At 42.8% G+C, this 18,119-nt stretch overlaps 1 protein-coding gene and 1 long non-coding RNA gene across 3 annotated transcripts in view; one reads left to right on the forward strand and one right to left on the reverse strand.

The window, feature by feature from the left end:
* agrn (agrin) overlaps positions 1-18,119 on the reverse strand; it is a 349,702-nt gene that overhangs the window by 263,687 nt on the left and 67,896 nt on the right. The gene's annotated exons all lie outside the window — the stretch shown is intronic.
* Positions 13-15,164, forward strand: LOC141772159 (uncharacterized). The gene is made up of 4 exons (XR_012594866.1): positions 13-215; positions 6,426-6,659; positions 10,258-12,093; positions 12,684-15,164. It is a non-coding gene; the product is annotated as an uncharacterized LOC141772159 (long non-coding RNA).

An 18,119-nucleotide genomic window follows, 5' to 3' on the forward strand; every position in this document is an offset into this window, starting at 1 on the left:
TCAGTAGGCAAAAAGAGAAGAAAGAAAAAAAAGACAGTTAGTGAAAGTTAGATGTCAAAAAAGCAACACAAGACTCAGGAGAATAAGAATGTTTACAACTCTGGGGAAAAGAGGAGGACAGATAAGCGTGGGATGGATGAGTGACAGGAAGTGGATGAAAGGGGAGGATGAGGAGGAGAGGTGATCACAGACAACGAATGGAGTTGTTTTCACAGGTAATAATCAGTGTCTCTGGCAAATAAAAAAAATACGCCTGTCAAACTTAGAAAATATGAAATCAGCCCCTCAAAAAAAGTTCCAATGTATGCAATCACTTCTATCTTCCATCTAGAGTTTTCTGAATATCGCTGAGGTAAAGAAATGCAAAACAGGATGAAAACATGATGAAAGTTGCACAAAGCTTCGGTGCCTATAGGCAACTCGATGGCCCGAAGCCCAGCACCAACAAAATACTACAATTATGAAGATGATATACCAAACCAAACCCACCTGCCTCAAACACAACAAAGACTCACCACAGACATCTCCTCTATCTCTCTCTCTCTCTCGCTCTCACACACACACACACACACACACACACACACACACACACACACACACACACACACACACACACACACACACACACACACACACACACACACACACACACACACACACACACACACCCACACAGGCTCACATAGGCTCAAACAGGCTCACACAGGCTCACACAGGCCAGTCAATCTGCTGTTTGGCCAGCTGATGCAGATTGACGGTGAGTCGTGTTGACAAGCCATATGAGAGGCTCATCCATAAAAGATGGGCTGGGCCGGCCAGAAACTGGGAGCTATTTACCGTAGAATAACACAGAAACCACCGAGTTCCCTCCATCGATTATTAACGAAGGCACACATGGAGACATTCTGTCCGTGAACTGCACAGACAGTACCCTGTTCATTCTGCACACAGATGCATCAAATTATATTAACTTACAAGAAATGCTGCCAGATTGCCACTGTTTTTGAACGATTTTGACATTTGTACCGGCACAAAGAGTAGATATATGAAGATGGGCTCTGCATTGCAACTCCAACGGTGTTATTGTCCGTGCAGTTGTTAGCCATTACATTATTTAAAGCCATTGCATTTGGTGCAACCAGTCAAGGTAATGTATTGTGATTCTACAAGTATTGTGATCCGATATTGCGATTTATTGCAGTTTTTGTCAACTTTTTTAACACTAGACCATGGGATAAAGTTCAATCATGCACTTCTAGAGACTTTTACTTTGGAAAATATCGAAATTAATTCATTCAAAATGTTTGATTTTCAGCATGTATGTAGTCAGAGATGTCCTGAAGTCAATCTTATCAATCATTGTCAATCAATCTTATTTTCATATATGTATTTTGTATATACAGTTCCCTTTGTTAACACCTTATTTTGAAAACCAGATGTAGTCACACGTGTATACTTCTGCTAACTTCTCCAAGTCCGTCTCTAGCTCTCCTGTCAGCTCCGTTCTCTTTATACATCCATGGTCAGCTCCATCGGGCCGTTGTATGAATGCATTTAACATAAATGTCAGTATATGGGTGCTCTACAGTTGTAGCGTCGGCTGATTTGACCACGGAGATGCGTGCGACGGCTGGCTTGACCGCACGTTACCGCGATACGATAACGTTTCCTGTTCAAGACAGAGTTAGCATGCAGCTTTAGACGTGATGTCTAGCTCTGCTTTTCCCGGTAATGAGTGAAACCCAAAGTGTTTCCATCCTTTACTGGATGTGTAGTGTTTACCACTTTGGATTTAAATTGTGAGGGTGCAGGTCGTATCCACGTGGACCCTTCGCCATATACTTTCTCGTTGTGTCTCACTGCAGTTTATTTTGGTTTTGGTTTTGGATGGATACGGAACGGATATGATGTCACGTTACTCAGACTACAACAATAAAAGCGGTAACTTCTACTTTCTAACTTCTACTTCCGCATAGACTCAAATGATTGATGAAATCGATTCTGGGATTAAAAAATCTATTTCAAAATCGTGGAAACCGAAATCGCAATACAAAGCTATCAGGCCTGAAACATGTCAAACAGCAGACTTTCTCTTTATGAGCTAGCAGTTTTATTTATGTTTTTAAAACATAAAAAATGACCCTTGATTGTGCTTTATTGTATCGCAGTTGTAAGTATCAGCACCACCCTTAGCTTTTTTTTCCTGCTGGTCAAAGCGGCCACCACCCAGGCATGAGAATGTTCCATTAAAAGTTATTCAACCACCACCCCCAATAGCAGTCAACTACATAAAAAAAAAATCCAGTAGTCGTTCCGCACAATGACCTTTCACCCTGACAAAACAGGTGTTTTGATGGGTTTTGTCCCGGGGCGGGTATTAGCCGAGTGTCAGCTCTCCTCCTCTGTTCCACCCTCTTGCATTTCTCCCGACCTGCTTTCTCTGCCCTCGTCTTGATCCTCATTATTCCACACTGGGGTCTTTGGGGGAGCAAACGGTCTATTATCCAAAGATGGAGCTTAAGACAAGTTAAAGCTCTGGAGGAGTGGCTATTTATTTGGGTTGAAAGACAGAGAGAGTAGGAGGGAGTGTGTGTCTGGCCTGGCGTTCCCATATCACTTAGGCTAATGTGATTAAGGGTGGGCGAGGGGGGGTGTTCATTTAGCTTAGAGTGTGTTGGTTCTAAGTGATTCATGTCAGGGAGAGTCGAGGAGGGGGATTGTGGCCGGTCATAGGACTTCCTGAAACACACACACATGTGTGCATGATAAAATATAAATGGGTGTGTGTGTGTGTGCAAGCCTGTTTTTAGCGCCTGGTACCAACATTTGTAGAAATGAATGTGCACACTAATGCTCATTGGTACCACCCAAGGTCAGAAATGACGAGAAATCCCTTTATTAAATGTCACCTTACTCACATTATTTTTTCATTTAGCTGTCCTGTGAGCAACCTTGGGTAATTCAGCAGTGCTTATGACTTGGCTTTTCTTTTTTCTTTGACTAAGATTTAGTGGTATTTTATCAGAAATGTATATCAGAAGTAACAAAATTATTGTTTTGTGATTACGACTGGGGTCAGGACTGGTGTCCTCCATTTCATTGACCCTTTCTGTGCAAATGGTAGCATAAATTTGGATGGTAATTAGTTTTTTGATGCATGTCAATTTCTGTTTCCTCAACAAGGAATCACACAAAAGCACCACTTTAAATCTTGTGTTTACCAGAGATGTGCTCAAAAGTTTCTTGGAAATAAGTCATTCAGCATGAAAAAGCATTAAAAAAATGACTAATCGATTTAGGAAATCTTAATTGACTAATCGACTAAGAGGGGGCAGCCCTATGTCCATATACACAATCATTCAACAGGTGTTTCTTTTGTGATTGTCAGAACTAAAAACTGGGGGGAAATTATTTGTTGACTATCTTTGTAAGATTCAATTATTTTAAGGCCTGTTGCGAACTAAAAAGGGGCATGATGGGGGGATGATAATCTAGGTTTAGTTGGGCAGCAGGGTGCCGCTATAGAGACAAGAGGTGGACAGCAGTGTGTGTGTGTGACTGTGTGTGCACGCATATGTGTGAGCAGGGCCTCAAACATGGCAGATGGACCCATTGGACTCTGAATGGCCCACACACACACACACACACACATACATACATTACTATTGCACTATTGAATTCAATTCTATGTTTATATACAATATACATTAAATACTGGAAGTTTAATTCCTGTTTAAGTTTTTACCAATTTGTTGCTGCGTTAAAAAGGTTGTTGGTGTACGATTTATTATTTTAATAATACATAATTCAGTAAATTTATATCTATGTATTTATTTTAGGGCTGTCAAAGTCAACGCAATGACAACGTGTTATCTCAAATTTGTTTTAACGCCACACCAATTTCTTTAAAAAGTGAATGCACCTTGCGATGTTTAGGTTGTAGCAGGCTCAGTTTTAAAGCTAACTATAACTATAGAAACCTCAGGAATCCATCGGTACCAACTATGTCATAGTGGCATTGTCAAGAAGGAGGCTAAATATTGCTCCAAACTCATGCTAAATTTTGGCGAGGAAAAACTGGCATGGCCATTTTCAAAGGAGTCCCTTGACCTCTGACCTCAAGATATGTGAATAAAAATGGGTTCTATGGGTACCCTCGAGTCTCCCCTTTACAGACATGCCCACTTTATGATCATCACATGCAGTTTGGGGCAAATCATAGTCAAGTCAGCACACTGACACACTGACAGCTGTTGTTGCCTGTTGGGCTGCAGTTTGTAATCATGCGATTAATCGTGATTAAACAGTTTAATCGATTGACAGCCCTAATTTATTTGTTACATTTGGTTTTATAAAGTTAGGAAAACAATGATTAAGACAAGCCTGATGTCGCCTTACACATAAAATAATGATCTCAGTCACTTCCACACATTGAGACATACAGCTGATTAATTAAACACTGGCATCGGATTGGTTACTCAGGATTGGCCGATACCCAAAGCCCGGGTATCGCTATCGGGACTGAAAATGGGATCAGTGCATACTTAACATATCGAAGCACAAAGAAAAACGATCTGGTTCTCAAGTGAAACAAAGTAGGCCTTAAATTGTGTCACACACTGTACGTGCAGCTTTTTTCTCTTAATGCTGTTAACTGTAAATATGGACACACGTGAGAAGTCCTGTCAAACAATGTGTGTGTGTTTGTAACAGGGGACGGGGGTCTTTGCTTGCAGCTCAGTTGTATGCTGACTGCAAAAAGAGACTCCCCCCCTCCTCTAAGAATACTGCCCCCTTTCAAAAGGATCCCCCTCGCCCCCCGAAAAAAGGAAGGATTTTACAGACAGGAAGAAAAATGTGTCACCCCCCCCCCCCCTCTCTGGCTCTATTGTACACTTTCAAATCCCTCCCTGTGTTTTCACATTGGTCAAGGCTTTAGGGGAAAACTCAAGTCAGTCTGATAATCAACCTGCTCCAAATGCATAATAGCTGAGTCATAATTGTGGTTGTGTACCGGGCATTGCACAAAATCTTGCTTTTCTGGGTAAAATGCAACAAAAAATCTTTACAAAGTTAAGTTAACCACTTTTCCACAGGGTGTTTTCCAGCTGTAAACTACTAGTGGACATCATCAGGAGGAACAAAAGCAGCCTTTTCACATCCCTGATTCACAAAGGGTGTATGGGAGCTTCAGAGAACATATGTGAGTCTGGACTGGAGAACCTTTAGGTCATCCACAAACGGGGGCCAAGAACTGGGAAAAAGGGGGGGAGATTTCTAAGGGACTTGGACCAACTAGTGCATTTTCTCACACGCAGGACACTGCGGGTTGTAAAAAGTCCTATCAGTTTCCAGCTGTGAGGTGTATACAACCCTTTCACCGTCCCCTCCTTTTCTCCGGCACTTGAATAAATAGAGGCTGAGAAATAGGCCGGAGGGCGCGACGAGAAAAAGGAGAGAAGGATCCCTTTGGTACTTGTTTACCTCACGCAGCACATCCTTCATGTCGCCCCAATTTACGTGGCCTTGGCGGACTTTGCCAAACAACTGCTCGCCAGAAGAAAAAGCAAAGATTGTTTATCTTCATTGTGGTGGATTCGCCTCAGCTGCCTCAGAGGAAATGAGGGTCGAGTTGCTGAGGCCACGCAGAGTGAGATCCACCGTGTCTGCCTGTAATCTAAACTGGAACCATTTGGTGATTTTATGAATCTTTTTTCCAGATATAGTGTTAGATGTGAGTTGGATCAGGGTGTCAAGCATGTACGAGTGTTTTCCTGCGATTAGGAATTGGCAAAGGCTAGTTTAATCTCAGAGCACAACGGCCACTTACGTTTCGTAATGAGCCATTTGCATATGGTGGCACCGTGGTTATATACGAGACAAGATAGAAATGCAAAGAAGGTTTCCTTTCGCTCGAGCAGAATCTTTTCACAATAGCGTAATTTCACGCAACGCAAATCTGCAGCTCCTCTGTGGGCCAGGGCCTGCCTTGATTAATTTAGTGTGAGGGAAGAGATTAAACACCCCACAGCAGACATCAAGATAGACAGCCAGGACACACTGAAAAAGCCATTGCCACAATGGAAATAAATTGAGGTGGACTTTTGCCAGTTTTGTTCAGTCACATCTTCATTGTCGTGCTGAAGTGACCATATCAGATACTAATACCTTTATATACAGACTGGAATCGGAAATGCTCATCTAAAAGCACAGGTTGTGTGATTTAAGGAGATTTCTAACAGAGATTTCTAGATGAATAAAAGTGTTTGACTCAGTTCAGTTCAGACAACTTTATTTATCCCCAAGGGGGCAATTCATTTCATCTCCAGACGCCTCAAAGTTTCATCTCTCCTTATTTTGACAAGGGGGCCGCCGACCCTTCCTCCCACTCCACGGTCTGACGGTCTATGTCTGCCGCCCTACAGGCCCGGCTACAGTCTGCTGCTTCGCCCGCGTTGAAAAGTCAAAAGGTGGGAGTTGCCTTGACATAGAGAGGCTCCGTGTTAGCGCTCCTCCTCTGTGGTCCGTTTATACCAAAAGCCTGCAACCGATGACATTACGGGGAGGCGTGAGGCTGACGGCCCCCACGTTCCTCACATTCCAGCTGTGGCGAAGAGGTGACTGTTTCTCCTCAAACCTCCGTACTGTACAACCTCAAGGTGCGTGTGGAGCCTCAGGCCATGTCCACACAAAGCGAAAGCACAAAATCTGAAAACCAGTCCTTTGTTGATGGCCTTGGTCAGCAGGTAGCCTTTATGAGACACTATCAAATCACTATTTTATACTCATTCAGTTGTCCGACACAAGAAACAGAACAATATGTAAATCGGTAAATAACTTGAAACACAGTATGAGGCCGCTAAGACCATAGACTGAATATAGAGATGGACGACATGAAGCTCCTCAAAAGTGAAACCAAAACATCTCAATCGCCCCCTGGTGGCTGGCTGCAGTGTAGGTCATAAATCCCCCCCCTCTCCATGTTAGCGGACAGGATGTTGGCCAAACTAAAAAATCAAAGTACATGTCAAATAATTCTTTTGTAACTTTAACTTTCCATAACCGTGATTGTCTGTATCAAACGTAAACTGTATATAAATATCTTTATATGTCACTGACTGTGTCGCTGGCTAGCTTAGCAACATTTCCTCTGACAGTAGCCAGCGCTGTCAGACTGTTGTGTTTGTGTGTGTACATATCCTGGAATGGAAGTGGCAGATACACAGATGATGATTCTGAAACACGAACCACGAGTCTGTGTAATAGAACATTCATCAATTTGATCATAAATGTAGTTATAAAGATATTATGATTACTTATTGTGTCTTTCTAGCCAAATTCTACCCAATCTTGGCAAAGCAACGCGGAAATGTTTTTTGAAATGAGTTTTCCGACTGGCAGAGTGTTAAAGGTCGGATCATAATGGTTTTATTTGTTTACGGGCTCACTAAATCTTTATGTATTTGAGCGAAATGAAGACTCTTTCCTGATCCAATCATTCACCTTCATCTGACGGCTTTTGTTGTTATGAATGGCCAGTGACGATGACTCAGGTAATTAACAAACTATGTAGAAGGTTGGTTGAGAAACAATGCCAAACTCATGCTACTAAATTGCCGCTAATCTTGTACCGTCATTCAATTTTGGACACAGGTTTCATTGCTCAAATGTTCATTTTTCTGACAGCAAAATTTCAGAAGAAACAACTCCAAAAAGTGACAAACTTACGTACCAAAAAGATTAAACTACCTGCTTGGTTTTGTCGAATATCTTGCACGTACAGTATATTCACACCTGATGTGGAAATACTTTAAGTGTAGGAATCAGATACCACTGAGACTCTGATAGGAAGAAACAATCCATGAAAAAATGCACTTCGTTTCAAAGAGAAAGTGAAACTTGGCCGGTAAGAGGACACTCTAAAAAGTGCCATCTCATATTAAGCCTGTCAAGTGTTCTCTGTGGCAGCTCAGCAATGAAGGCTTTCTCCCAGACGCATTCATCAAATGGATCAGGATCATGACTCCACTGCTAAATGCGGGCTTGGCCGAGCCTTCCGACGGGCCTCGCTGCGTAATTCTACCAAACAGTTAATGTCGAGCCGGTCAAAGTCAAAAAGGCAGAGGGAAAGGAAAAGTACCAGAGCCGTCCATAAAGCAATGAGTCCAGTCATGCTTCCCGGTGCCATCGATGACATCACTGAATCCTCTGCCTGACCCCCTCTTCCTTTTATGGTGCCCCATCCTTCTCTTCCCTTTAGATAATGTCCACCCCTATCAGAAACACAGCCTTTTCCTGCTTTTAGCGAAATAGACTGATCCATTAACGGCTCCTAAAGCTTTCACTATTAAGAGGAAATGGCTTTTAATTTAACCAATTAACAAAGCTTGTAAATTCATCAGCCGAGCGTGAGATTCACGGAATTAGAGGGCGAGTCTAAGAGCGAAGGGAAAATGAGGGGGAAGACGGGGACCGTCAGCTATCCTGTGATCCTTTAATCATCACACATAAACAAACATCCTATTTGAATCAGGCAAAAAACTTTGATCCGAAGATCCAGAGAGATGAGAACCGATGGTGAATGCGGGTTGAAGTTATTAGCCGGCAGGCAGAGGACGTGCAGAGGACGGTAATTGAGAAGTGTAACGTCCTTGGCTGCTGACGGGGTACAGGCACTCGGCAAGATGAGGGGTATCATGAATTGAATCATGTCCACCCCAGAGAGGACTGCGACATCAGTGTGCTGGTTAATGAAGAAGCAGCCCGGTGCATTTAAAAGGCAAATGTCGACTCACAGTCCAGTCAGGATTCTTACTGAATCAAAATTGAGCAGGAAATGCAGTCACACCCAAAACTGAAGACGAGTCACGACGAGGAAACAGGGCTCTTTCACCAGATAAGATAACGGTGGGTCGTAAAAAGATAAGCATTTGGCATTCTTCACCAACTCACACTGGACATTATATTCTGTGAAAGCAATTATCTAAACAAGGCATTTAATCTGCTTTAACATGCTGTCCTGCAAGTTCCCATCAGTGGGAAGAGATAACTTTTTTCCAGAAAACACTTAGTACTTGATATAGGGATATCACAAGAACCGATACTTTGTTAACAAGTCGATGCCAAAATTCTGAAAACATGTTTTTCTACAGTACCGCAGGTACCGCCAGGGCTCGAGACGTACGGCGTTCCATCTTCTTGGGGAGAATAGAAAATGTGTTTAGGACGCAGTAAACTCACTATTGATTTATCAAAATGTTGTCCCTGATATGCTACAATGCGAACAACAAACAGGTTTTGAAACCAGCAGGACGAGAGATATCTTACGTTAGCTGTTAGCTCCATGCAGGACTGTGCTGCTTACAGGCTGCTAACAGCTAACGGTAACAAACGGTGCCACTGATTTACATTATGATGCTCTATTCAGTGAAAATGTCTTTTGGGCGAAGGTAGATTCTGACGTTATCATGATGTGTTCAAATGTCATCTTGTAAAAAGTATTTTTTGGCGAGAAACTTCAACAAATGTAGTTGTCAAGAAAATGTTTTCCAAGTAATAATGGAATAATTAACCGGTTAATAATGGGTTAACGAGGGTCGGTTCTCGGTTACATTTTTTTTTCTAAATTAACATCTCTATTTCACAGCAATATAAAATAGATAATAGAGAGAGTGAATTACACACAGTACTAGTGTGTAATCATCCTTGTTTCAAGATTCGGACACTTACTTGTCTAGACAAAACAAGTGAAACTGAAGTTGAAAGTAACATTTTCAACATTAACGATTCTCTCAGCGTGAACATACAGGACTTATTAAGATGGACATTCTCTGAATTGTACTGAAGTTTAATAGCAGGTATTGTTTCTGCTTTTCAATGAAACGCAACGCAGCTCTATCTGAAGCCCGACCGACATGTCATTAATAACCATAAACGTCAAGGTCTTCAGTCATTAGACATTGTCTCTCTATTCACCGCTGCAAAAACAGAATGGGACGTGGACAAAGCTGCTGTTTTTGTCTTGTGTGGGCCAAGATAAAGCGCCCAGTGAAAAGGTTGCCATCCATCTTCATCCGGCTGGCATGTGCTTTAGTTACTTCCGCCCTCAATGTAGCCTGTGTCTTTTTTCTGCTCTCCCTGTGTGTGTGTGTCTGTGTGTGTGTGTGTGTGTGTGTGTGTGTGTGTGTGTGTGTGTGTGTGTGTGTGTGTGTGTGTGTGTGTGTGCGTGCATGTGCGTGTGTGCGTGTGTGTTTTAAGTGGCATCGAGGTTAATGAAGTGCATCCACCTCTCATCCTCCCCAAAATGAAAGAGACTTCATTAAGCAGTGGACTGACTGACTGACTGGCTGGCTTTCTGTCCTGGTGCATGCACGGCATGCACACATGAAGACACACATACACAGAGACACCTGAGGACGGAGTTCATAGCTGTGCATTCAGGACAATGACAGAGACACCTTCACAGACATGTTCAATCAGACCTGCCACTACGGCCCTGATGCTAAATACCATACATTTCAATTTCCTCTACTAAACCACAGACTAAAATGTTTTCACCAGGACTGGATTAAGGTATCGGCCATATAGGCGGTCACCTAGGGTGCCACCTTCTGGAGGGAGCTGGTCGCCCTCTAAAAAAATAAAAATAAAAAAATAATGCCAGTGGGCCCCCTTCCTCACTTTTCACCCCTGTAACTCTCTTTCTCACTCTCTTTTTCATCTGCCTGGCCGCACTTATTTGTTAATAAAAGTGTAAATTGTAGTGAAACTGACTAAACATTTTTAAGCCAACAATATCAGGCACCAATTATTTATTTATATTATCATAAATACAGTTATTTATGAAAATAAAAATCAGAATTTTTGTCTTGAACCCATTGTGATGTCTGATGTGTGTTGTGGTTTAAGGGGCTATAGGGTAAGGGTTCTGGGGGGGTTGAACCCTAACACTAAAGGCCCTGACACACCAAGCAGATGGTCGTCCGTCGGACAGTTTGGGACCGTCGGTGAGCGTCTGTCGGCCGATTTTTTTGCGGTGTGTCCTGAACCGTCAACCGTTTGCCCTTCGGTGGCGGAGCCCGTCAGTGAGAGAAATCACTCTGATTGGCTGTTCAGCTTTTATGAATCAGTGCACGAGAAGAGAAACAGACGTGAGGAAAGCGAGCCAACGAGTAAAGTCGAAAGGAAAACACAAAAGGCTCTTCTCATTTTTCATCTTCATCTAATCTGATTATTCCAACACACGGGTATTTTCACAACAGCATGGCCATCTGGAATGAAGCTAAGCGGTGAGTGAGAGCGGTGGGAAAATGGTGGGCAGACGCCGCTTTGTTTCATGTATGTATCATAACAACAGCTTGTATATCCTCCGTCCTCGGTCTTCTGGTTTCCCTTTTTGAATGATTAATACAGACTACCGCCGCCTGCTGGTGTGGAGAGTTATTTCATCTCACGCTGGAGCAGAACGTACGTGTTAGTTGGCCGTCAGCTGTAGTGTTTGCGATGTGTTCGAATGCAACTTTTGGCCAAGAAGAAGACGACGTGAGCCGACGCAACCGGTGGCCTTCGGCAACCGCTAGTTCTTTGATGTCGGCTTGGTGCGTCCCCAGCTTAACCCTAGAGCGCCCAAATCCAAATTTTTCGCCTACGCCCTGTTTTTCATTCTATGTTTCCACCCGTTTAACTAAGCATCACCAGCGATCGTCGATCCTTGTCTGGAATTCAACTCCCTAAATGCCTAGATCTCCATGACCAGTGAGGAGAATGTCCAATGCTTATTCTCTCTTTTAATCCTCACCAGTTCCATAGGTCAGTCTGACCACCACTCGTGTTAAACTTATGGAAAATCACCAAAAGAGTAGAGGGAGGAATCATGTCGCAGTGGAGATATCAGTGCTGCATCTCCTCTCCCTCATCACTGTCTTCCTCTCACCCCTGTCCTCTTCGCTCTCTCCACCCCTTCCTCTTTCTCTCTACATCCTTTCATCTCAACCTCCCACGCATTTCAGGTCACCGGGGAAGCAATCGTCTTAAGTGTTCTGGCTGACAATGAGAGCTGATGAGAAACCTTCCTGTGAGTGTTGGCTGGCTAAGGTAAGCTGCCGATCCACCCTGCGCTGCATACAAATGCAGGAAGCTCATCTGTGCCTTCTCTTTTCCTCATTCTTATTCTGGAAGTTTTCAACCTAATTATAAATCCCTGCACAAGACAAATAAAAGTCACTCCCTCACCTTAAGGGGGTTGATGCATGTTCTCACGAAATGTTTTTTTTACTGGCACAAAATCAACCTGAGAATCGATGGATCTCAATTCTCTTCCGATTTGCTGACATCGGTTATTGAATTTCCAGTTCAATCAAAAAACAGGTCATGTGTTGAGGTTAGAGTCTATGGCAATGTCAACATACATCCCTCACTCTAATCTCTCTCCAGCCCGCTTTGAAGAGCAGGTCATTACATGTGATAGAAAGCGTCAGCCACAAAGGCGAGACATCGCTGACTCGGCGCACCTTTCCCATAATCCTCCGGGATGAAATGGTTCAGCCATTTCATCTAAAACAAAGGGCGACAGAGGTTGCCGCGAGCGGGAGAATTAACACAACCCGATGTGAGAAGGTGCAGAGGAACTTTCCTGCAGCAGTTTGGCTTTGAGATGATTGATTTGTTTGATTTCACATCAACAGTTCCTCATCCATCCGTCCAAACCAGCTGTCGGAATTCCAAACTACCACAAGCAGGAATCTGCAGCCTCCCCAAACTGCTCCGAGCGTGACTTCACCCGGAGACAAGTCCCTGCACGGCCCAGATCCTCAAACCTGCAAGCATTACGCATGAACAAGAACTCCACTGATGACTGTGGTCGACGGAGGATGTGACACGCTACAAACTAATGACACGTATGACAGATTGACGACTCCTGCCTTCCTGACTGTAACTTGATGAACTTATAGTTACCTGATGGTGGCATCAGCAAATCACGTGTCTGTGCACTCTGACGTGTCGTTAAACAAACGTTAAGTGCCAGCAGACAAATTGATGACGGCAGTAACTTATGAATGAGTTTTCATACGTCCAGTTGTGTGCCTTCATCACTGAGTGATTTCATACATCAAAATCCATGTGTTTTCTATAAAGTTGCTGCAACTTGACGTATTCCGAGGATGAGTTTCAGTATTTCTTCCGCTGATTAATATTACAAATAGAACACCATTATATCACATAATATAGAGATAGAGGAGAGGTATAGAGTTATCTGCTGGCTGATTTATGTCTTGTGCTCACCAGAGGAGCTGCGGTTGCTGCAGTGGCACAGTTGAACTGAAACCAATGAGCAAATGACCACTGAGCAAACTCTTTATGCTGATGAAGACTGTGGGCTGTGGTTAAAAGCACTAGTGATTTACAGTGCTTTGATTAGGGCTGTGCATCAATTAAAATATTTAATCATGATTAATCGCATGATTGTCCATAGTTAATCATGACTATTTAATATTAGTATTTAACAAGTTTTAGTATTTAATCCTCTTATCAATATGGGAGTGGGCAAATATGCTGCTTTATGCAGATGTATGTATATATTTATTATTGGAAATCAATTAACAACACAAAACAATGACAAATATTGTCCAGAAACCCTCACAGGTACTGCATTTAGCATAAATAAATATGCTCAAATCATAACATGGCAAACTGCAGCCCAACAGGCAACAACAGCTGTCAGTGTGTCAGTGTGCTGACTTGACTATGACTTGCCCCAAACTGCATGTGATTATCATAAAGTGGGCATGTCTGTAAAGGGGAGACTCGTGGGTACCCAGAGAACCCATTTTCATTCACATATCTTGAGGTCAGAGGTCAAGGGACCCCTTTGAAAATGGCCATGGCAGTTTTTCCTCGCCAAAATTTAGCGTAAGTTTGGAGCGTTATTCAGCTAGTATGACATGGTTGGTACCGATGGATTTCTTAGGTTTTTCTAGTTTCATATGATGCCAGTAACTTCACTCTATAGCTTTAAAACTGAGCCCGTTACAACCTCGAAAAATCCAGTGCGTTAATGCCTTTACTTTTAGGAATTTGCTATTTTAAATGAGAAAATCTTCATGATTTCTTGCACCATCATCAGATGTTTAGTCATGAAATATACAATACAAAAGGTGTGAAATGTGAAATTGCACAAGTAGAATTGTCTTCTTCTTCTGCAGCCAGATAACATGACTATGCAGAGAGTTTGACGATTACGTAGACAGCAGGAGGACTTCATGGAGATTAAGTCTGAGTGGTTTATATCTGTAGACGTCTAGGTACCATATAACAAATCTCCTGGACATATTTCTCAAGCAAAACTTACACAAAAGTGGTTAAAAGGTGAAATCTGTTCCTACACCACAGTGTTAATGTGCAGGTTTATGGCAGTATTGCTGACTTGTTTGCTTGTGCTGCATACTTCCCCAGATTAGTCTCTAAGTGAGTGGTTATATACTGGCTATTGTACAACCTCAATGCTGTTTTTTTCCCAGTGGTGCTGTAAATCAGCTGTGTTTAACATAGAATAACTAGCATTAAACCTACATGGAATTTGGCTAAATGGACAAGGGAACGAGTGTTTAAGCGTTTAAGGCTGTTTAAGGCTTCGGGGCGGTGTGGTTCAGTTCCTTTTAATGGTTTATTTTCTCTCACTGAGTACACCGCTGCAACCGTCTGGAGCACGTCTCGACCACAGACCTCATCTCGTCTAACCAAAACTCCATTCAAATCATAATTGCTTTTATAGCAGAGGGAAAGCCATAGCTAAAAGAAAATAAAGCCGTCTCCCTTCTGGGTTTTTAGGACTCCAAACCAGACCACTCTATTAGCAGACATGGCCAGCCTGTTGTATAATGGACCAGGAGAGGGGCGTATAATCAGTCTAATTGGCTCTGGGTGGGTTTAATAACATCACAGAACAGTCATGTCACGAACCACTAATTAAATGCTGTAATCAACATGCTGCCTCATATACCGAGCCTCTGATGCGGTGTTCAACAGCCATGCCTGGGGGTTAGAAGGAGGAGGGGGTGTGTGTGTGCAAGTACTTATGTAGCTCTGCGAGTGTGTGATTGTGTGTGTGTGTGTGTGTGTGTGTGTGTATGTGTGTGTGTGTGTGTGTGTGTGTGTGTGTGTGTGTGTGTGTGCATCCCTTGACACTATCATCAAGGGCTGTAGCAGGTGTGCAGGCAGGCACCGTCTGATCTAGTTGTACAGATCCAGTGAGGCTGAAAGCCTGGAGACGTTTCCGTCCCTGAGAGGATGTGCTCTGTCGGAGATCTGTGTGTGCTGCTAATGGCACTGGGAGTGATGAGCTGCTGGTCATCTGACAGTCGCTGTTAGGGGCAGAGTCGCTATTTATTCCAGGGCTGTAAATACGTATTAATTAATCATGATTATTTTCATCATATGACAATCTATTATGTGTTTTGATTTGGGTTGTCAAAGTGAACGTGATAATAACGCTAATTTGCTTTAACGCCGATAATTTCTTTAACGCAATTTGCTATTTTTGTCTGGAGCGCAGAGGGCCAGCCCTACAAACGCAAAAGTCTGTCACTGAGTCTGGCTGGACTGTTGGAGTTTCCTCATTGGCCGTTGCTCTCTCAAGATGAAAAGGCGGGAAACAGTCCTTTATGCAAATGAGCCCGTCCAGCGCGGTGCGGCCGACTCGCGAAACTTAGACCAAGCAGTGAAACTATTAGGCGATCTGGTTCTAAAATGAAACGAGACTCAGCAGTTGGCATAGCCTATTTTTCGCTTAAAATGTTTTCAGGAGTAGATTTTGGTGGATTGTTTAGACGGAATAACAGAAAGTTTTATGAGCAGGCCGCCATGTTGTTTCCTTTTGGAAACGGCAAGCAGAAAACCAGGAACCAATCAGGTTCATTCAGCAATAGGGTACGTCACCGCTTGAACGGCCAGTTGGATGCAGCACCGCGTCCCCTAGTGTCCTCGCCAGACCTGGTGGACATGCACCGCTGGATTTAACATTAGGGACATGACCACTGACTATTTGTGTAACACTTTAGCCACAAATTCACAGACTGACCAAACACAGTCCAGACATATACTCGGTTTTGACAGAGTCCTGTTAGGTTGTAGCGGGCTCAGTTTTAAAGCTAGAGTGAAGATACTGGCATGGCCATGTTCAAAGAGGTCCCTTGACCTCTGACCTCAAGATATGTGAATGTGTTCTATGGGTACCCACGAGTCTCCCCTTTACAGACATGACCACTTTATGATAATCACATGCAGTTTGGGGCAAGTCATAGTCAAGTCAGCACACTGACACACTGACAGCTGTTGTTGTCTGTTGGGCTGCAGTTTGCCATGTTATGATTTGAGCATATTTTTTTATGCAAAATGCAGTACCTTTGAGGGTTTCTGGACAATATCTGTCATTGTTTTGTGTTGTTAATTGATTTCCAATAATAAATAAATGCATGCATTTGCATAAAGCAGCATATTTGTCCACTTCCATGTTGATTATCAAATACTTGACAAATCTCCCTTTAAGCTACATTTTGAATAGATAAAAAATGTGCGATTAATTTGCGATTAACTACTGACAATCATGCAATTAATTGCAATTAAATATTTTCATTGTTTAACTGTATAAGCTATGGAATGCCAAAAAAATAGTCAACAATTCTGAAATTCTCAGAGTCTAAAGTGATTTCTTAAATTGCTTAATCAACGGTCCAAAAGCCAAAGATATTTCATTTTGATGATGTGAAACAGAGCAGCAAATCCTTTTATTGGAGAAGCTGGAACCACAGAGTGGTTAAGCAGTTTTGCTTGACTGAAGCAATAAATCAGTCTCAATTACATTTAGATTTAGTGAAGTCATGTTTTTCATCCTTATTATGCCCCATTTTCATCTGTTAACAACTTGAATAACTTGGCTTACATTTACGACAGCTTATAGCAGCGAAAAAGATAAGAAGGACAGTTTACCCTCCTACTGTTCACTACATCGCCTGGATGTAATCTCTCAGGGGTAAATGCAGTTCCTTCTGACCTAAATAAAACTTCCAAAGAGGAGGAAAAGCTGAGCAGAAAACAGTTTGGGTTGGAGATTACATGTGTGCTGTGGTGGCTGCCCTCTTACAATACAATAATGATTGTCCCTTTTCTGATGCAGATTGTTTTTCTTCACTTTTCTTGCGGAGAACAGCCCATCGGGTCGATATGAAATAAACACAGGACGAGGTTTAAACCCTGCTTCTCTGGTCTCTAACCACCGACCTTCAACAACTCCCCGGGATAAAGAAAAACAGCACTGCTGGAGCACCAAATGAATCCTTAAAAGCCAATGTTGACAATACAGTAAAGATCCAGCGCTGGCCTCAGGCCGCAGTGTTTCGCAGGCCTGCACACAGACCACAGCCTTATTTAACATCCATTAGCTGCCCAACATTTATGCCAGTCAGCAGCAGATGGCCCAGGAATAGCAGAAATCCACTTGTCTCTGCCTACTCTGGGTACACTTCCAGCTGTTTGAGAAGTAGAAGAGAGAAAGTGGTGTCCATGTGAGAACACATTTACCATCTGGGTTTGCACTATGGGTCATTTCCCCAATGTCAAGCTTCAAAGTTAGAGTTGTGATACAATGCAGTATCCGCCAAATATTATAGTCCTGACTGATGTGAATTACTTTTTGAGGTGACATAAAACTAATGCTTTCACATAACCACTGGAAAACTGGTATCCATCATGATGGCAGCAGTAGCACACTTGTAAAACTGCACTGCAGTATAGCATGAAAGCTCATGGGGGCTGGTTTGACTACATTTCCCATAATCCTCAAATTAAATTCAGTCAGTGGCCCAACTCAGTACGGTATAGATATTTTTAAAAACGGATATTTTCCCCTCCATTCCTTCATTTTACAAAAATATCTCCGTCCACACTCGAACGCAAAAAACAACTCCTCTAACGCTCGGCGTAATATTTACATGTAACCACAAGTGAGATCACAAGTTAAGGGTCAAGGAATTTTTTTACCACCCTTCTCACTCCCTTTCCTTCTAAGGATGCACGGATACCGATACCGGATCGGATATCGGGCCGATACTGACTCAAATAAGTGG

This window comes from Sebastes fasciatus, chromosome 8 (genome assembly GCF_043250625.1).
Source record: "Sebastes fasciatus isolate fSebFas1 chromosome 8, fSebFas1.pri, whole genome shotgun sequence".
Lineage (NCBI taxonomy): Eukaryota > Metazoa > Chordata > Actinopteri > Perciformes > Sebastidae > Sebastes > Sebastes fasciatus.